A 22,035-nucleotide genomic window follows, 5' to 3' on the forward strand; every position below is an offset into this window, starting at 1 on the left:
GAGGCAATCACAATCATACATGCTAGATATCTAGGGTTTAGCCATTACGATCTCGTGGTAGATCAACTCTTGAAATCCTCATATTCGTCGAGATCAATCAAGCAGGAAGTAGGGTATGACCTCCATCAACAGGGCCCAAACCTAGGTAAACATCGTGTCCCCTGTCTCCTGTTACCATCGACCTTAGACGCACAGTTCGGGACCCCCTACCCGAGATCCGCCAGTTTTGACACCGACATTGGTGCTTTCATTGAGAGTTCCGCGGCGTCGTCATCAGATGGTTCGATGGCTCCATCAGTTATCTACAACAATGCTACCCTGGAGGAGGTTTTCCTCCCCGGCTAGATCTTTGTATTCGACGGCTTTGCACTGCGGGCCAACTCGCTTGGCTGTCTAGAGCAGATCGACAGCTACGCCCTAGGCCACTAGATTAATTTTTGGAAATCTGGACTATGTCACTGATATCCGAGGAGACTTGATCTTCCAAGGGTTCATGACTCCGACTTCCGCTCTGGCCTTAGATCCGGAGCACATCGCCAGGTCCGAAGACAGGATTCCTGAACCTGCCGGACTATCGGCGGCCCTTAAACCCAGTACGGGAGAACCGGAGGAGGTAATGTCGCGGGCGACCATCATGAAACCAGACTCCTCTCCGGACACTAGCTCCGAACCAACAGAGTCAGCATCGTGTGAGTTCGGCCAAGGAGTTTCCCTCCTGCCGTATTCCCCGGACTCCCTTTTCCCCAGCCCAAACCTCGCCTTTAAGCGAGGCTCTGGACTTAATGCGATCTCTTACCATTACAGAGGAGCAATATCCGGACTACGCCCAGCCTGGACTAGGGGCTGAGAGCAGGGAATTTTACGTCCCACCCATCACCCACTTCATAGCCACTATCGAGGACTTAACTGACATGCTCGATTACGGCTCCGAAGACATTGATGCTATGGACGACGATGCCAGAGAGGAGCAGGCCCAAAACCTGCCGTTTACCGAACGCTAGACGGCCACCTCTTCGTACGACATGTACATGGTGGATACACCCAAAGAGAATAATGGCGATGACAAAGAAGATCCAGTCGAGGATAAACCTCCTGAGATACAGCCAAAGCGCCGACGTCAGCAACACCACTCTAAATCACGCCGCCGAAAAGACAACACTCCGGATGGTACCAAAGACAAAGAAGATCCCGTCAAGCCAACTTCCGAATAGGACGATCGGGAAGATGGGCAAGTTAGCCCTGATGAACAGGCCGAAAACGAAGACTCGGAGGAGATTAATTATCTTCCACTCTCTGAGGACGAGGTGAGCCTCGGCGACAAGGACTTTATCATGGCTAAGGAACTTCTCGAGTAGGAGCGCTTTAAGCACCGGCTAATTGCCAGTGCAAGGATCCTGAAAAAGAAGCAGCAGCAGCTTCAAGCTGATCATGATCTGCTCAACGATAGGTGGAATAATGTGCTGGCAGCCGAGGAATACGACCTCGAGCACCCAACCAAAAGTTACCCGAAGCGCAAATTGCTACCTCAATTCGATGACGAGGCACTTGAGCCCGTACCATCAACGCGTAATGCGGCTGAACGACCACCACGTGGCCGGGACAAAGCAGTAAATCAAGCCGAACACCAGCCCACACTACCTCGCTGTAAAGGCGGAGACATAACAACTCGGGGTTATATGTATGACCTGCGACATGACCTGGACAATAGAGCAGGTCAGACTAGATCGATCTACAAATCGCGGGGGCGTGCCCTGACGTGCGACAACGACTATCTAGCTGGACGTGACAAGCATAATCACGCCCGGGCCGAAAACCGCAGACGGACTCCATCCGAACTACGTCGTGACTTGGCCCGATATAGAGGCGCCGCACACCCCCTCTCCTTCATTGATGAAGTAATGGAGCACGAATTCCCAGAAGGGTTTAAACCCGTAAACATCAAATCATACGATGGAACAACAGATCCCGCGGTATGGATCGAGGATTTTCTTCTCCATATTCATATGGTCTACGGTGATGATCTTCATGCCATCAAATACCTCCTGCTAAAATTCAAGGGACCAGCTCGGCACTGGCTGAACAGCCTGCCTGAAAACTCCATTGGAAGCTGGGAGGACTTGGAAGATGCCTTCCATGACAACTTCCAAGGTACATACGTCCGACCTCCGGATGCTAATGACTTAAGTCACATAGTCCAACAGCCCGGAGAGTCAGCCAGGAAATTCTGGACTAGGTTCTTAACTAAAAAGAACTAGATCGTCGACTGTCCGGATGCCGAATCCCTAGCGGCCTTTAAGCATAGCATCCACGACGAATGGCTCGCCTGACACCTCGGCCAGGAAAAGCCGAGGTCCATGGCCGCCCTCACGGCACTCATGACCCGCTTTTGCATGGGCGAAGATAGCTGGCTAGCCTGTAGCAATAATAATTCAAGCGAACCTGGCACCTCTGAAGCCAGAAATAGCAATGGCAAGCCCCGATGCAACAGGCACAAGCGTAGAAGCAACGGTGACAATACCGATGACATGGCGGTTAATGCCGAATTCAGTGGCTCCAAGTCCGGCCAGCGAAAGAAGCCATTTAAAAGGAACAATCCGAGCTCATCCAGCTTGGACCGCATACTCAATCGGCCATGTCAATACACGGCACCCCCGACAAGCTAGCCAATCATACGAACAGAAGTTGTTGGGTCTTTAAACAGGTTGGCAAGTTAAATGCCGAGAATAAGGAGAATGGGTCGTAAAGTGAGGACGATTACGAGGAGCCCTGTCCGCCGAACACAGGGGGATAGAAGAAGTCCCCCCCAGGTTAAAATGGTGAACATGATATACGCTACCCATATCCCCAAGAGGGAGCGCAAACACGTGCTCGGGGACGTTTATGCGATAGAGCTAGTCGCCTCAAAATTCAATCCATGGTTGTCCTACCCAATCACCTTCGATCGCAAGGACCATCCGACCAGTATCCGTCACGGCGGTTCAGCCGCACTAGTCCTCGACCCAATCATTGAGAGATTGCACCTCACACAAGTCCTCATGGACGGTGGAAGCATCCTTAACCTGCTCTATCAGGATACAATGTACAAAATGGGCATCGATCCCTCAAGGATCAAGCCCACAAAAACTACCTTTAAAGGAGTTATACCAGGTGTAGAGGCCCGCTGCACGGGCTCAATCACATTGGAAGTCATCTTCGGATCCCCGGACAACTTCCAAAGCGAGGACTTGATCTTCGACATCCTCCCCTTCCGCAGTGGCTAGCACGCACTGCTCAGACGAACTGCATTCGCTCGATTCAACACGGTGCCACACTATGCTTATCTCAAGCTCAAGATGCCCGGACCACGCGGTGTCATAACAATCAATGGAAACACGGAGCGCTCCCTCCATACCAAGGAGCACACCATGGCCCTGGCAGCGGAAGTACATAGCGGCCTTTTTAAGAAGAATTTTAATTCAGCGGCCAAGCTCCCGGACACTGTCAAACGAGTCCGGACTACTCCGCAGCATGTCAGTCCAGCTCGTCAGGAGTTGGACTAGCAATTCGGCCTCCGCCTCAGTCCCGACCAAATGGTGGCGTACGTACCACGCATACATAACTACACACTCAAAATACCATGGGCAGAGACGGAGGCATAACTAGATTGTGGTCCATAATACGGCTCAACCTTCCCTGGACACACATACTTTGACTTTTCTTTTTATCCTTTTCAGGTTTCTTTTCCATAGGCTCCTCGTGGCGGCCTGATCATCGGTCCTTTCGAAGGATGGATATACCAAGGCAGCAAGCAGCACAGACATGTGGGGGAATCTCTAGATGTTCTTCTCATTCTACCTATTTTCAGGACCCACACACAGCTCCCCCTTGGTCTTGGTATGTTAAATAGCCTTGTTGCTTATCGCACTATTTGTACAAGTACGCTTTGACATATTAATCAAATTATAATGGAAATAGTTTGCGGCCCAACTTATGTGGCACTAGCTTACTACTTCATTTTATTTCGCTATTCTTATCGATTGCACCCGTACACTTTGGTACGCTTTAATTCGCTAGGGGCTTCATTGCGCTCCATACTATGGCAACAAAGTACGAACGCTTTTACAGTACAGTTCGGCACCCTGAATTTAGCATTATATGCATTGGCTCCGAATCATTTCTTTGGTCAATAGTTGGGTTACCCGGCTCCTGTGCTTACTACCTTAAAATCCGTCCGATCGGCTAGGGTAGTAAAGGCAAAACTACTGCGATTGTGCTTCTGCTTTATCCGAGCAAACACCTCAGTAGAGAAAGCCGAAAACTGACTGTCATGATGCAGCGAGAGCTGGTCAGCTGTTCGGAGGTTACAAATCTTTTGCGCTTTTTTCTGCATTATGCGACGGATCGGCCTACAATCGATCAGGCGTCTACAGCACCCTAGTCTGGATTAAATACTAACTAGGGGCTGCGCTTACATTTCTATTGTCAGACTCCTATGGCTAAGTGAGGGTCATAAAGCCATATAGTCCGATTGCCTGGTTCGTTGCGCTAAACACCTCCTTCAAGGACCAATCTATTGGATCAAGAGTGTTTAGATTCCATCTCAAACACCCCTGTACTACCTACATGGGGGCTAAAGTCGACGACTGGACAACTCTCAGATTTAATAAAACGGCCGCACAAGAGGCACATATCTTACACAAACGACAAGCAATATATTACATATCGGCTTTGTTTCATAATATAGGACGGGATAACATGATTGTATTCATTCAAAGATAATGTCTTTAGCACACTGCTCCGCTAGAATGCGGGATCCCTCCAGGACATCATCAAAATATCGCTTGAGCATGCGGTGCTCCTTGCCCGCGGGTGGTACCTCGATCGCGAGCTTGAGGACGTTCATCTTCGCCCACTGCACCTTGACGCGGGCGAAGGCCATCCACGCACCTTCGATGCAGACTGACCGCTTGATGGCATCAAGCCGGGGGTAGGCATTGACCAGCCGCTTCACGAGTCCGAAGTAGCTGCTGGGTATGGCTTCGGCAGGCCATAGACGGATTATCAAATCCTTCATGGCCAGTTCGGCTACCCTATGCAGTTCGGTCAGCTGTTTCAGCTGATCGCTAAAGGGCATCGGATGCTCTGGCGTAAGGTATTGCGACTAGAACAGCTTCTCCGTTGAGCTCCCCTCTTCGGCTCGGAAGAACTCTGCAGCGTCAGCAACACTACACGGCAGATCCGCAAACGCCCCTAGAGAACTCCAAATCTGGGTCAGTAAGAGGTACCTTTTCTTCACATATTTTCTCTGCATAATCAAGGCCTTACCCGCCGCGATTTTCCTGGCCTCCTAGATTTCCTGGAGGGCGCCCTGGGCTTCAACCCAGGCATCTTGTGCACTTTTGTGGGCCTTAGCAAGTTCGGACTCTTGGTCCGCAATCTTGTGCTCCAAGGGCTCACATTTCTTCACGGCATCTTGAAGTTCCTGCTGGACTTCCTCGACCCTGGCCTCATTCTTTTCTCGGGCGGCTTGTTCCTCCGCCGCTTTCTTCTGGGCTTCGTCCAGCGCGTCCTTGAGGGTCTCCACCTTGGACGCCGCTCCTACAAAATATCATGTGATCAGCACAAACAATTCATATCTCTCTATATCTGAATAAATCATTGCATACCTTGCTTGTCCTCCAGCTGTTTCTTCACACGGCCGATCTCCTCCTCGGACCGCTCCAGACTCTGCTTCAGTCCGGAGACTTCGGCAGCATGGGAGGTCGCAGCCAGTAACGACGCCTACTTATTCACATAAACATGTATAGTTAGTCACATGCGAAAATTATTTGATCCTCTGTCCGGCTTTTCTTTCCGAACACCGGACAAAGTCTCAGGGGCTACTGTCTATAGTGTGACATTCTTTTTGCATAATTAACGTCGCATACCTCAAAGCCTGTTGAAGGCTGGTGCAGGCTTCGGTCAGTCCGCTCTTAACGGATTGAACCCTCTCAACCACCATACCCATAAGGATATGGTGTTCCTCAACAACGGAAGCGCTTTGCAACACTTCCAGTAGAGTATCCGGTGCCTCTGGATGGACAGAGGTCACCGGCGGAATAGGCGCACCTCCTTCTTTTGAAGGAGGCTGCTTGCCTGATTCCGGAGCCATATGGGTCTCCGGAATGGTATTCGACAGGGGGACGAATTGGGTATGGCCCCCACCGCTAGTCTCCACGGGGATTTGCTCCCCCATGTGTCCGGCGGCCGAGGTCTCACCCTCTGGCGCCACCGTGACGGCCTCCTGCGTCTCTCCCTAGCCTGGGAGGGTCCTTCGGGAGAGCACCTCTGTGTCGTCCGTGGCCTTGGGAGAGGAGGCCGCCGGCAGTGACCGCTGTCCATCGCCTTTGGATCCAGCGAACCCCCTGAAGATAAGGATCACTGGGGGCTGTCATGGGCCGGACTGCAGTACATCATTCAACATGTTAAAACTACGGAGTAAAGGAGTTGGATATATGAGTGCATCGGTACTTATGATTGAGCCAGGGGCTTGTCCCTGGGGCGCCACTCCGAGTTGCTGTCAGTTCCCAACATGGAGTTGTCCACGAGGGAGACGCTTCCCTTCTTGGACGCCTCGGCATCCAGATCCATGGAGGCCGCCCTTTTCTTCCTTCCCCCCTCGGGGGGGGGGGTTGTTTTCTTCCTCCTCCTCGTCGTTGGTGGGGGAGGAGAGGGTTTCGGCGTCTTCGGACATCATGTCCGAAGTGCCCTTACGACGGAGGCCACTTCTGGTCTCCTTGGCCTTTTTCATGGCCTTCTTCTCCGGTGCTTGGTAGGGCGCCAAAACTAGCATCTTCGTCAGAAGTGGGATTACTGGGTTTTCGGGTAGCGGAGCCGAACACTTGATCTGCTCCACCCTCTTCGTCCAACCCTGAAAAGACAGATAAGGGAGGCTTAAGACATCTTCCTTGAGGGTACGGGTGAAGAATACTCTTTGAAATATGAAAAACTTAACAAACTCGCGGGATGGGTCAAATTGTACCCACGGTCCTCGGTCGTCTTCGGCCACATCTCATTGGCCTTGAAGAGCACCTTCCAGATGTCTTCGTGTGTGGTGCCGAAGAACTGTTGTAGGGTCTGGTGCTTGGCTGGATCGAACTCCCATAAATGGCAAGTCCGGCTTTGGCAAGGAAGGTTCCGGCGAAAAAGCATCACCTGGATCACATTGACAAGATTGATGTTCTTGTCTACCATGTTCCTAATGCGCATCTGAAGCGTAGTCAGCTCATCCAATGAAGCCCAGTCGAGGCGCTTCTCTAGCCAGGAGGTGAGCCGCATCGGGGCCCCAGAATTAAATTCGGGAGCCGCGGTCCAAGTGGTGTCACGAGGATCTGTGACGTAGAACCATTGTTGTTGCCACCCTTTGACGGTTTCCATGAAGGTACCTTTGGGCCATATGGCGTTGGGCATCTTGCTCACCATGCCACCTGCGCACTCCGCGTGTTGACCACCCGCCACCTTTGGCTTCACATTAAAGATCTTCAGCCACAATCCGAAGTGGGGTGGGATGCGGAGGAAGGCCTCGCATACGACAATGAATGCCAAGATGTTGAGGAAGGAGTTTGGGGCCAGATCATGAAAATCCAGCCCATAGTAGAACATGAGTCCGCGGACAAATGGGTGGAGAGGAAACCCTAACCCACGGACAAAGTGGGGGATGAATACCACTCCCTCATGAGGCTCCAGGGTGGGGATAATTTGCCCCTTGGGACGTCTTGAGCTTGCGTTGGTTTTTCTTGAAGAGGAAAGGGTGATGCAGCAATAGTAGCGAAAGTATTTCCCTCAGTTTTTGAGAACCAAGGTATCAATCCAGTAGGAGGCTCCTCAAAAGTCCCACACACCTAGACAAACAAACAAAGAACTCGCAACCAACACAATAAAGGGGTTGTCAATCCCTTCACGGCCACTTGCGAAAGTGAGATCTGATAGAGCTAGTATGATAAGATGAATATATTTTTGGTATTTTATAATATAGATGCAAAAAGTAAAGATGCAAATAAAAGTAGATTGGAAGCAAATATGATAAAGGATAGACCCGGGGGCCATAGGTTTCACTAGAGGCTTCTCTCATGATAGCATAAGTATTACGGTGGGTGAACAAATTACTATCAAGCAATTGATAGAAAAGCGAATAATTATGAGATTATGTTGGCATGATCATGTATATAGGCATCACGTTCGCAACAAGTAGACCGACTCCTACCTGCATCTACTACTATTACTCCACACATCGACCGACTCCTGCCTGCATCTAGAGTATTAAGTTCATAAGAACAGAGTAACGCATTAAGCAAGATGACATGATGTAGAGGGATAAACTCATGCAATATGATATAAACCCCATCTTTTTATCCTCGATGGCAACAATACAATATGTGCCTTGCAACCCTTTCTGTCACTGGGTAAGGACACCACAAGATTGAACCCAAAGATAAGCACTTCTCCCATGGCAAGAAACATCGATCTAGTAGGCTAAACCAAACTGATAATTCGAAGAGACTTGCAAAGATAACTCAATCATACATAAAAGAATTCAGATCAGATTCAAATATTTCTCGTAGATAAACTTGATCATAAACCCACAATTCATCGGATCTCGACAAACACACCGCAAAAAAATTTACATCGAATAGATCTCCACAAGAGAGGGGGAGAACATTGTATTGAGATCCAAAAAGAGAGAAGAAGCCATCTAGCTAATAACTATGGACCCGAAGGTCTGTGGTAAACTACTTACAACTCTTCGGAGGGGCTATGGTGTTGATGTAGAAGCCCTTCGTGGTCGATTCCCCCTCCGGCAGAGCGCCGGCGAAGGCTCCAAGATGGGATCTCGCGGATACAGAAGGTTACGGTGGTGGAAATTGTGTTTCGTTGGCTCCCTGGATGGTTTCGGGGTACGTAGGCTTATATAGGAGGAAGAAGTACGTCAGTGACCGCCCGAGGGGCCCACGAGACAGGGGGCGCGCCCTATAGGGGGGGGCTACCCTCTAGTGGCCGCCTCGACTGCTTCTTGACTCGCACTCCAAGTCCTCTGGATCACGTTCGTTCCAAAAATCACGCTCCCAAAGGTTTCATTCCGTTTGGACTCCATTTGATATTCCTTTTCTTCGAAATACTGAAATAGGCAAAAAAACAGCAATACGGGCTAGGCCTCCAGTTAGTAGGTTAGTCCCAAAAATGATATAAATGTGTAAAATAAAGCCCATAAACATCCAAAAGGGGTAATATAATAGCATGGAACAATCAGAAATTATAGATACGTTGGAGACGTATCAAGCATTCCCAAGCTTAATTCCTGCTCGTCCTCGAGTAGGTAAATGATAAAAAAAGAAATTTTTGATGTGGAATGCTACCTAGCATAATTCTCAATGTAATTTTCTTTATTGTGGCATGAATGTTCAGATCCAAATGATTCAAAATAAAAGTTCATATTGATAAAAGAAATAGTAACACTTCAAGCATACTAATCAAAGTAATCATGTCTTCTCAAAATAACATGGCAAGAGAAAGTTCATCCCTACAAAATCATATAGTTAGGTTATGCTTCATTTTCGTCACACAAAGATGTTCCCAACTTCTATACCCCCGATGACAAGCCAAGCAATTGTTTCATACTTAAATAATCTCAAACTTTTTCAACCTTCACGCAATACATGAGCGTGAGCCATGGATATAACACTATGGGTGGAATAGAATATGATGATGGGGATTGTTTGGAGAAGACAAAAAAGGAGAAAGTCTCACATTGACGAGGATAATCAACAGGCTATGGAGATGCCCATCAATTGATGTCAACATGAGGAGTAGGGATTGCCATGCAATGGATGCACTAGAGCTATAAATGAATGCTCAACAAAAGAAAACTAGTGGGTGTGCATCCAACTTGCTTGCTCACGAAGACCTAGGGCATTTGAGGAAGCCCATTGTAGGAATATACAAGCCAAGTTCTATAATGAAAAATTCCCACTAGTATGAAAAAGACAACTTATGAGACTCACTATATGAAAAACATGGTGCTACTTTGAAGCACAATATATGAGACTCACTAAGAACAAGGTGCTACTTTGAAGCACAAGTGTGGAAAAAGAGATAGTAACATTGCCCTTTATTTATTTACTTTTTTTTTCTTTTTTTTCTTTTCTTTTTTTTCTTTTTGGGCCTTTCTTTTTTTTCTTTTGGCTTTTCTTCTTCTTTTTTTCTTTTTTTTTCTTTTTGGGCAATGCTCTAATAATTATGATCATCACACTTCTATTGATTACAACATATGAATTACAACTCAAAACTAGAACAAGATATGACTCTATATGAATGCCTCCGGCGGTGTACTGGGATGGTGCAATGAATCAAGAGTGACATGTATGAAAAATAACGCATGGTGGATTTGCCACAAATATGATGTCAACTACATGATCATGCAATGTCAATATGACAAAAGTAAAGTATGTCATGATGATGATGAATGGAACGGTGGAAAGTTGCATGGCAATATATCTCGGAATGGCTATGGAAATGCCATAATAGGTAGGTATGGTGGCTGTTTTGAGGAAGATATAAGGAGGTTTCTGTGTGATAGAGCGTATCGTATCACGGGGTTTGGATGCACCGGTGAATTTTGCACCAACTCTCAAGGTGAGAAAGGGCAATGCACGGTACCGAAGAGGCTAGCAATGGTGGAAAGGTAAAAGTGCGTATGATCCAGGGACTCAACATTAGACAAAAGAACTCATATACTTATTGCAAAAATTTAGAAGTCATAAAAAATCAAGCACTACACGCATGATCCTAGGGGGATAGATTGGTAGGAAAAGACCATCGCTCGTCCCCGACCGCCACTCATAAGGATGCACAAGCCAGGTACACTTCATGTTTAAAATTTGTTACACAACTTTAACCATACGTGCATGCTACGGGACTTGCTAATTTCAACACAAGCATTCTTTAAATTCATAATCACCCAACTAGCATGATTTTAATATCACTACCTCCATATCTTAAAACAATTATCAAGTATCAAATTGATCATAGCATCCAATTCACTTTGTATGATAGTTTTTATTATACCCAACTTGGATGCCTACCATTCTAGGACCAATTTATAACCAAAACAAATACCATGATGTTCTAAAAGACTCTCAAAATAATATAAGTTAAGCATGAGAGACTAGCAATTTCTACAAAAATAAGTCACCACCATGCTCTAAAAGATACAAGTGAAGCACTAGAGCAAAAACTATCAAGCTCAAAAGATATAAGTGAAGCACATAGAGTATTCTAGCAAATTAAATCAAGTAGGCTTCTCCCAAAAGGTGTGTACAGCAAGGATGATTGTGGGAAACTAAAAAGAAAAGACTAATATAATACATGACGCTCCAAGCAAAACACATATCATGTGGCGAATAACAATATAGCTCCAAGCAAAGTTACCAATGAACGAAGACGAAAGAGGGGATGCCTTCCCGGGGCATCCCCAAGCTTAGGCTTTTGGCTATCCTTGAATATCTTGGGGTTCCATGGGCATCCCCAAGCTTAGGATCTTGCCACTCCTTATTCCATAGTCCATAAAAGCTTTACCCAAAACTTGAAAACTTCACAACACAAAACTCAACAGGAAATCTTATAAGCTCCGTTAGTGAAAGAAAACAAAACCACCACATAAGGTACTGTAATGAACTCATTCTTTATTTATTTTGGTGTTAAACCTAATGTATTCCAACTTCTCTATGGTTTATAAACTATTTCACTAGCCATAGATGCATCAAAATAAGCAAACAACACACGAAAAACAGAATCTGTCAAAAACAGAACAGTCTGTAGCAATCTGTAACTAACGCAAACTTCTGGAACTCTCAAAATCCTACCAAAATAGGAAGTCCTGGACAATTTGTATATTGAACAGCAGCAAAAATAATCAACGCAAAAGCACGTTTCTGTGATTTAACAAAACTAAATTCGTGCGTGCAAAGTTTCTGTTTTTCTGTAGAATCAAATCAACTATCATCATAGGTTATCCTATAGGTTTTACTTGGCACAAACAGTAATTAAAATATAAAAACACATCTAAACAGAAGGTATATGCAAGATTTATTACTAAACAGGAACAAAATCAAAAAACACAAAGAAAATTGGGTTGCCTCCCAACTAGCGCTATCGTTTAACGCCCCTAGCTACGCATAAAAGCGAAGATAGATCTAAGTAGTGCCATCTTTGGCACTCAATTCCACAATAGAGCATTTAGGGGTTTCTACCTTTTTAGCAATGACTAAACCTTTAGGCAAAAATTCAAGAAATTTGTTTGTAGCAAAAGGTTCCTTAAGGATAGAGAGACAATTGGGATGAACACTTATGGATTTGAGATCCGCGTCTCCCTCACTAGAAGATTCATCCTTATTTTTAGGAACATAAATAAACTTGGCAGTTTTGGTAGGGGGTTTTGGAGTGTTTTTCATGGGAGAAAACGCGGAACCTAAGTTGGTAATGATATCCTCAAGTTTACCGATTCTTGCGGAATCTAGATCTATTTTTTCATTAACTATAGGTTATTGTTCTTTAAGATTTTTCAAAGTAACTCCAACCCTAGATCCATATTGGGTGATATGATTATGAATGTTTTTATGCAAGTTCTTAATCAACTCAATAGTGGCAATTTTATTTTCAATAATATCAAGCCGTTGCATAACGTGTTCTAAAGTTAAAACAGTTCCATTAACCAAAAGAGGTGGTGGGCCAAACAAGTCTAACATAGCATTATAAGCATCAAACATATGGCTACTCAAGAAATCACCTCCGGCAACAGTATCAAGAACACATCCAATTCCAAGGAGTGATGCCTACATAAAAATTGCGGAGAATAACGGAAGTAGAAAGCTTCCTAGTAGATCTATTTTGAGAATTGCAAATTCTATGCCAAGCATCTTTTAAATTTTCTCCCTCCCTTTGCTTAAAATTGAGAATTGCATGTTCGGGAGTAATAATAAGGATAGGAGGACTAGCCATAACGACAAGGTAAACGATCTAACACACGAGCAAACGGAAAAAGGCAAGCGAAAGAGAGAGGAGAAGATTGGGAAAGAGAGGGCAAATAAAACAGCAATGGTGAAGTAGGGGAGAGGAAAACGAGAGGCAAATGGCAAATAATGTAAATGCGAGGGAGATGAGTTTGTGATGGGTACTTGGTATGTCTTGACTTGAGCGAAGACCTCCCCGGCAACGGCGCCAGAAATCCTTCTTGCTACGTCTTGAGCTTGCGTTGGTTTTCCTTGAAGAGGAAAGGGTGATGCAGCAATAGTAGCATAAGTATTTCCCTCAGTTTTTGAGAACCAAGGTATCAATCCAGTAGGAGGCTCCTCAAAAGTCCCACGCACCTACACAAACAAACAAAGAACTCGCAACCAACGCAATAAAGGGGTTGTCAATCCCTTCACAGCCACTTGCGAAAGTGAGATCTGATAGAGATAGTATGATAAGATAAATATATTTTTGGTATTTTATAATATAGATGCAAAAAGTAAAGATGCAAATAAAAGTAGATTGGAAGCAAATATGATAAAGGATAGACCCGGGGGCCATAGGTTTCACTAGAGGCTTCTCTCAAGATAGCATAAGTATTATGGTGGGTGAACAAATTACTGTCGAGCAATTGATAGAAAAGCGAATAATTACGAGATTATCTAGGCATGATCATGTATATAGGTATCACGTCCGCAACAAGTAGATCGACTCCTGCCTGCATCTACTACTATTACTCCACACATCGACCGACTCCTGCCCGCATCTAGAGTATTAAGTTCATAAAAACAGAGTAACGCATTAAGCAAGATGACATGATGTAGAGGGACAAACTCATGCAATATGATATAAACCCCATCTTTTTATCCTCGATGGCAACAATACAATACGTGCCTTGCAACCCTTTCTATGGTAAGGACACCGCAAGATTGAACCCAAAGCTAAGCACTTCTCCCATGGCAAGAAAGATCAATCTAGTAGGCCAAACCAAACTGCTAATTCGAAGAGACTTGCAAATATAACTCAATCATACATAAAAGAATTCAGAGAAGATTCAAATATTTCTCATAGATAAACTTGATCATAAACCCGCAATTCATCGGATCTCGACAAACACACCGCAAAAAGAGTTTACATCGAATAGATCTCCACAAGAGAGGGGGAGAACATTGTATTGAGATCCAAAAAGAGAGAAGAAGCCATCTAGCTAATAAATATGGACCCGAAGGTCTATGGTAAACTACTCACAACTCATCGGAGGGGCTATGGTGTTGATGTAGAAGCCCTCCGTGGTCGATTCCCCCTCCGGCAGAGCGCCGACGAAGGCTCCAAGATGGGATCTCGCGGATACAGAAGGTTACGGTGGTGGAAATTGTGTTACGTTGGCTCCCTGGATGTTTTCGGGGTATGTAGGCTTATATAGGAGGAAGAAGTACGTCGGTGGCCGCTCGAGGGGCCCACGAGACAGGGGGCGCGCCCTATAGGGGGGAGGTGCCCTACCCTCTCGTGGCTGCCTCGGCTGCTTCTTGACTTGCACTCCAAGTCCTCTGGATCACGTCCGTTCCAAAAATCACGCTCCCGAAGGTTTCATTCCGTTTGGACTCCGTATGATATTCCTTTTCTTCGAAATACTGAAATAGGCAAAAAAAAACAGCAATACGGGTTGGGCCTCCGGTTAGTAGGTTAGTCCCAAAAATGATATAAATGTGTAAAATAAAGCCCATAAACATCCAAAAGGGGTAATATAATAGCATGGAACAATAAAAAATTATAGATACGTTGGAGACGTATCACCGCTTTGCTGGAAGCCGGTGGGTGATTCCCTGGGCTAAGTACCCGGCCTCTCGGACCTTGGTGATGTCATTCTCCTTGACGGAGGAGACCATCCACTTTCCCTGCGCTCAGGATCCGGACATGGTCGGAGTGCTTTTTTGAGGCGGAGAGGATGAGAACTTGGGCGCTGGAGCTCAAGAATGGGTGGTCAGAGAGAAAGAAGGCGTGGGTGAAAGGGTGAATCCTTATCTCCTTATAAAGATAGCGAATATCAAGTGCCTCCCCACTTGCCTTAAAACTCGCATATTCCCCAAGGGCCGTGAAGACGTCCCGGTTGGATTACCCATGCCCGTATTGATGAGAATCCCGCAATAAGGGGACACGATCTCTGCTTTGACAAGACGTGCCAATAAAACCGCATCTCAACGTGGAGCGGGAAGCTAGAAAACGGTTTGAAATAATGACCGGGCAGCGATGTGATGTCACGCTACAAAAGTTGTCAGTAGATTGGACTCGTGAAATATTATACTCTCTGTGGCTGTGTGTGGTACTTGTTTTGCAGAGCCGGACATGTTCTCTGTGCTCGAACACAGTTTTGGAGTATTCGTAGGAGGAAACCGCCTTGCAATGCCGAAGACAATCTGCACGCCAGACACCTCGTCATTGAAGCCTGGTTCAGGGGCTACTGAGGGAGTCCTGGATTAAGGTGTCCTCGGGCGTCCGTCCTGTGTGACATGGGCCGGACTGATGGGCCATGAAGATACAAGACAGACGACTCTCTCCCTTGTCCGGGTAGGACACTCCTTTGCATGGATGGCAAGCTTGGCGTCCGGATATGAAGATTCCTTTCTCTGTAACCAACTTTGTACAACCCTAGCCCCATCCGGTGTCTATGTAAACCGGAGGCTTTAGTCCACAGAGTCAATCACAATCATACAGGCTAGACATCGAGGGTTTTGCCATTACGATCTCGTGGTAGATCAACTCTTGTAATCCTCATATTCATCAAGATCAATCCAGCAAGAAGTAGGGTATTACCTCCATCAAGAGGGCTTGAACCTGGGTAAACATCGTGTCCCCTGTCTCCTAGTACCATCGACCTTAGACGCACAGTTCGGGACCCCCTACCGAGATCCGCCATTTTTGACACCGACAACTGCCCTCTCTCTACCTCACTATATATAGGGGGAAGGGGGGAGGAGGAGGTGCCCTAGGGTTTCCCTAGGGGAGGGGCGATGGCCACAAGGGAAACCCTAGATGGGTTTGGGCGCCACCACCCCTAGGAAATTTGCCCCCCCAAGCCGGGAGGGGCGGCTGCCCTAGGGGAGGCGCCCCCACCTGTCCAGGTTACGTGAGATGGGGTGGGAGGGGCGCACCGCCCCTTAGTGGGCTGGTGTGTACCCTCCCCTTGGCCCCGTAAGGCCCCCCCCCCAATGCTTGTCGGGGCCTCCGAAACTCCTTTTGGTCACGCTGGTCGTCACCCGGTACTCCCAGAACAATTCCGGACTCCAATACCCTTCGTCCAATATATTAATCTTCACCTCCGGACCATTCCGGAGTTCCTCGTCACGTCCGGATCACATCCGGGACTCCGAACAACCATCGGTAACCACATACTATTCCCATTACAGCTCTAGCATCACCGAACCTTAAGTGTGTAGACCCTACGGGTTCGGGAACCATGCAGACATGACCGAGACACCTCTTCGGTCAATAACCAATAGCGTGATCTGGATACCCATATTGGCTCCCACATGTTCCACGATGATCTCATCGGATGAACCACGATGTCGGGGATTCAATAAATCCCATATACAATTCCCTTTGTCCATCGATATGTTACTTTCCCGAGATTCGATCGTCGGTATCCCCATACCTCTTTCCATCTTGTTACCGGCAAGTTTCTTTACTCGTTTCATAACGCATGATCGCATGGCTAAATCCTTAGTCACATTGAGCTCATTATGATGATGCATTACCGAGTGGGCCCAGAGATACCTCTCCGTCATATAGAGGGACAAATCCCATTCTCTATTTGTGCCAACCCAACAGACACTTTCAGAGATACCTGTAGTGCACCTTTATAGCCACCCAGTTATGTTGTGACGTTTGATACACCCAAAGCACTCTTACGGTATCCGGGAGTTGCACAATCTCATGGTCTAAGGAAATGATACTTGACATTAGAAAAGCTCTAGCAAACGAACGACACGATCTTGTGCTATGATTAGGATTGGGTCCTGTCCATAAACTCATTCCCCACTACAAAAAAAGACACATCCGTGACATTTTGGGCTGAACGAATTTTTTTTCTGTCATACATATGACACTTCTATGACGATAATTGCGACAAAACCCGGTATCATCATAGATGTGGTGGGATCCTACTTCTATGCCAAAAAATCATAACAGAAAATGGGATTTTCATCCTGGGCAGGCTGGAGACGCAGCTGCATGACATTCTTTGGGCCGTCCAAAACAGAAAAAATCGTGGTAGAAGCAAGGGTGAGGAAAATTTCGGGGAGTTCCCGGTTACGGTGGGAGGTCGGGGGCCGAGCGATGCGCGTTTCTCTCGTACACGTACGTGCGTGTGTGTGAGGCGTTGGCTCTAACTGAACCCGAGCGAGGCGTTGGGCTCTAACTGAACCCGAGCTATTGCACTGCAGGCTACGCGTTACTGAACCCGAGCGATCGATCGATGGCTGTTAACTAAACCCGATCGAGCGATTCCTTCGCTACTACTGCTAACTAAAGCCGATCGGTGCTGCCTCTGGGATGAACAATGAGCGTTGCAGGGGGGGTTGGATGAACAGTGAGCGGTGGCGTTGCCTCTGGATGAACAGGACCCCGTGTTGTGGAGGGGTGGATGAACAGTAGACGATGGAGGGGTGCCCGTGGAGGGGTGGTTGAACAGGACCCCGTGGCGTGGAGGGCTGGATGAACAGTAGACAGTGGATGGGTGGTTGAACAGTAGCCGGTGGAGTAGCGCACGATGGAGGCTGGATGAACAGGAGCCCGTGGATGCTGGAAGAGGTCGACGGTAGCCCGTGGAGGCTGGAGGAGGTCGACGGTGGAGATGAACAGTATCCCATGGAGTCCCGTTTTGCGGTACGCCACACCCCTCCCGATGAACAGGACCCCCGTTTCGACCGTAGTGCTCCAACACAAGTCCGTTTCGTCTGTTTTGCGGTACGCCACACCCCTCCCGATCAACATGACCCCCATTTCGACCATAGGAGGTCCGTTTTCTCCGTTTTGCGGTAAGCCACACCCCTCCCGATCAACAGGACCCCCGTTTCGACCATAGGAGGTCCTTTTCCTCTGTTTTGCGGTACGCCACACCCCTCCTAATCAACAGGACCCAGTTCCGAAAGTGGCCAGTCGAACACAAGGCCATTTCCTCCGTTCTGCGGTACACCAGGCCTCGTTTCCATTGCCTGTTCCGTCCAAGCCCTCCCGATGAACACGACCACGCATTCCTTTCCGACCCCAGCCTGTTGGCTCCCATGCATTCTGTTGCCTCCCGATGAACACGACGCATTCCGTTGCCTCCCCACGAACAAGGCGCATTCCGTTGCCTCCCCATGAACACGACGACGACGTTGTTTCTCCGTTTCGACCCAGCCATGTACACGAGCCCTCACCGTACGTATGCGTGAGTAGGCGTTCGAGACCCCACCCGTATGTATGTACGTGGCCGTATTTTCTTTCTTGCACCCTGGCCGTTCTATGTACGTGTACATGCTACATGCGCGCCTCTACATCGACCAATATGTACGTACACATTCACGACCAGAATGACAATGCTACGTACGCTTCGACCAGGTGGGTCCCGACTGTCAGGAATTTCCTTGCCTGCGAAGATGTAGCTGGTGGGTCCCAGCAGTCAGGGGGGCGAATCGTTTTTTTGCCCAGACGCACTTCCTTGTGTGCGAAGATGTAGCTGGTGGGTCCCAGCAGTCAGGGGGAAACATTTTTTTGCGAAATACGGTGGCCCGTCCGGTGGGTCCCCGCTGTCAGGTGGAGGAATAATTATTTTGCCCGTAATAAGGAGGCACTTCCTTGCTGCGGCCGTGGACCTAGCTGTCAGCCTCTCCATGTACAGTCCATGTCCGATGGAAGCCGTTCCTTTACCACGTTGACCATGCCGCACCGAGAGCACCAGGGCAGTGGACGACGACGAGTCCTAGGAAGGGAACGACACGGAGGCAGGGAAGACGCGGCAGTTGTTTCCCACGCAGAGGGGAGTATGAATGTACGAGGGTTTACTAGTTCGTCCGCCGTTGCCGGAGAATAACAGCAGGTGTGGGTGAGTAGAGGGATGGCTAGGCCAGCGATGGGAGTATGGTGGGGCGGTGAGGCCTACGCGGCAGCACAGCCGGCCGCGGGGAGGAGGGAGCAGGCAGTCCTGCCGGCGCTTGTTTGAGTGGCTGGAGCAAGAAGAGCAGAGATTGAAGAAGCACGACGGCCGTTGGATGGACATCCAACAGTCACTGCTTGTGCGTTAACATTTTTTTAGGAAAGCCTCAAATATGTGGAAAACAGCATACAGCCCATCTACCATTATTTCTAAAAATTTACAACCCATTTGCTAATTCTTCAGGTTTTTTTAGCCCATATTCTTTTTGTTAGCATTACAGCCCATATTGTGGCCACGGTTAAAAAATTATACGAGATTTTGCATATTTCGGTGCGGTCCAAATTGTTTTTAATCCCGAAATTTGACTCAGATTCAAACTGATTTTAAAAATAAATGTATATCAACATAAAATCCAACAAATTCTCCATGCATAAAAATTAATGTAATTTAAAATCTCAAAATGAAAAAAGATATTTGAACCTAATTGCCGTTTTGATGTGTTTTAAAAATGTACAACCCATTTCTCATTACTGATGGGCCATTTTCTCGGCCAGCCAAATGAAAGCTCTCCTCGTCTTGAAAGATTTACAGCCCAACAGGCCTAACAAAGTGACCTACTTGGTAAATCACAAAAAACTGGGCTGTGGCCGTGGACCCAGTTGTAAGCCTCTCCATGTGAAGTACTCTTCCGATGGAAGTCGTTCCTTGACCACGTTGACCACGCCGTGCGGAGAGCAGCACGACGGTGGACGACGATGAGGCCTAGGGAGGGGACGACGCGAAGCCGGGGAAGACGCAGTAGTGGAAGACCACGCGGAGAGGAGTATGAGGGTTCACTGGTTTGGCTGCGGTCGTCGCAGGGCCAGGCCAGCGGTGGGAATAGTAGGGGGCCGTGAGGCCTCCGCGGCAGCGCAGCCGGCCAAGGGAGGCAGGAGCATGCGGCACGACCGACGCTGCTTTGGGCGGCTGGAGCAAGAAGACCAGAGGTTGAAGGAGCACTACAGCCGTTGGATGGACATCGTACGGTCACTGGAGCTAGAATCGTTCATATTGACTAAGTTGACAAAGACCTTCGTCCCTGTCAACTTAGTAGGCCCACAAGTCAGCCTCCCACCAAGGTGGGTCCTAGCTAGCCGGGCGATTATTCATTTTATTGTCGTAATAAGGAGGCACTTCCGGTGGGTCTGAGCTGACAGCAGGGGGAACGTTTTTTTCGCGAAATACGATGGCCCATCTGGTGGGTCCCAGCAGTCAAGGGGAAAGGTTTTTTTTTCACAAAATACTGGTGGCCCGTCCAGTGGGTCCCCGCTGTCAGGTGGAGGAATAATTATTTTCCGCGTAATAAGGAGGCACTTCCTTGCGGCTGCCGTGGACCCAGCTATCAGCCTCTCCACATACAGTACTCTTCCGATGGAATTCGGTCGTTGACCACACTGACCACGCCGCGCCGAGAGCACCACGGCGGTGGATGATGGCGAGGCCTAGGAAGGGTATGACGCGGAGCTGGGGAAGACGCGACAGTGGATGCCCATGCATAGAGGAGTATGAGGGTTCACTCGTTCGGCTGCGGTGTGAGGCTGCCGTCGCCGCAGAATAACAGGGGGTGTGGGTGAGTGGAGGGATGGCCTGGCCAGCGGCAGGAGTAGTAGGGGGCGGTGAGGCCTCCGCGACATCACAGCCGACCACGAGAGGCAGGAGCAGGCGGCACGATCGGCGCTGCTTTGGGCAGCTGGAGCAAGAAGACCAGAGGTTGAAGAAGCATGGTGGCCATTGGTTGGACATCGTGTGGTCATTGCAGCTAGAATCGTTCATATTGACTAAATTGACAAAGCCCTCCATCCCCGTCAACTTAGTGGGCCAACAAGTCAGCCTCCCGCAGAGGTGGGTCCCAGCTAGCAGGGGAGTATTCATTTTTTCTGCTTAATAAGGAGGCACTTCCGGTGGGTCCGAGCTGACAGCGGGGGGAACTTTTTTTCGTGAAATACGGTGGCCCGTCAGGTGGGTCCCAGCAGTCAGGGGGCAAACGTTTTTTCGCAAAATATGATGGCCCGTCCAGTGGGTCCCTGCTGTTAGTTGGAGGAATCATTATTTTCCACGTAATAAGGAGGCACTTGCTGCGGGCGTGGACCCAGCTGAGACTCTCCACGTACAGTATACTTCCGATGGAAGTCGTTCCTTGACCACGTTGACCACGCCATGTTCCATTGCATGCATGCATCCATGGATGTGGTGCGTCCCCACTGTCAGCCTCTCACGTATAGTCATCTTCCGATGACTCTCGGTTGTTGACCACGTTGACCACACCGTGCCAAGCGCACCCAGACTGGAACGACCCGGAGATGGGGAAGACGGGGCAGTGGAGTCGCAGAGAGGAGTGGTAAACTTCACTGGTTCGGGTGCGCGGCAGCACAGCCGCGGTGCCGCCCACGGGAGACAGGAGCAAGAACAGAGGTTGAAGAAGGAGCATGGCTGTTGGATTAACATCCAACGGTCCAGCTCCTAGAATCATTTGTTGATTAAGTTGACAAATCCGTGCGTACATGTCCGCTTAGTAGGCCCACAAGTCAGTCACCAAATCTGACGGGTCCCAGCTGTCCACGGGATGAATAATTTTTTCGCAAAGCAAGGAGGCACTTCCTTCCGTGCGAAGATACAGCCGGTGGGTCCCAGCTGTCAGGTGGAGGAAACATTTTTTAGCTTAATAAGGAGGAACTTTCCTTGCGTGCGACCATGGACCTTATGGGTCCCAGCCGTCAGGCTCTCCATGTACAGTCCTCTTACGATGACTCTTGTTTGTTGACCACGCCGCACCGAGCGCAACGAGGCGGTGGATGACGGCGAGGCCCCGGACAGGAACGACTCGGAGATGGAAAAACGCG

Source organism: Triticum dicoccoides, chromosome 3B (genome assembly GCF_002162155.2).
Source record: "Triticum dicoccoides isolate Atlit2015 ecotype Zavitan chromosome 3B, WEW_v2.0, whole genome shotgun sequence".
NCBI lineage: Eukaryota > Viridiplantae > Streptophyta > Magnoliopsida > Poales > Poaceae > Triticum > Triticum dicoccoides.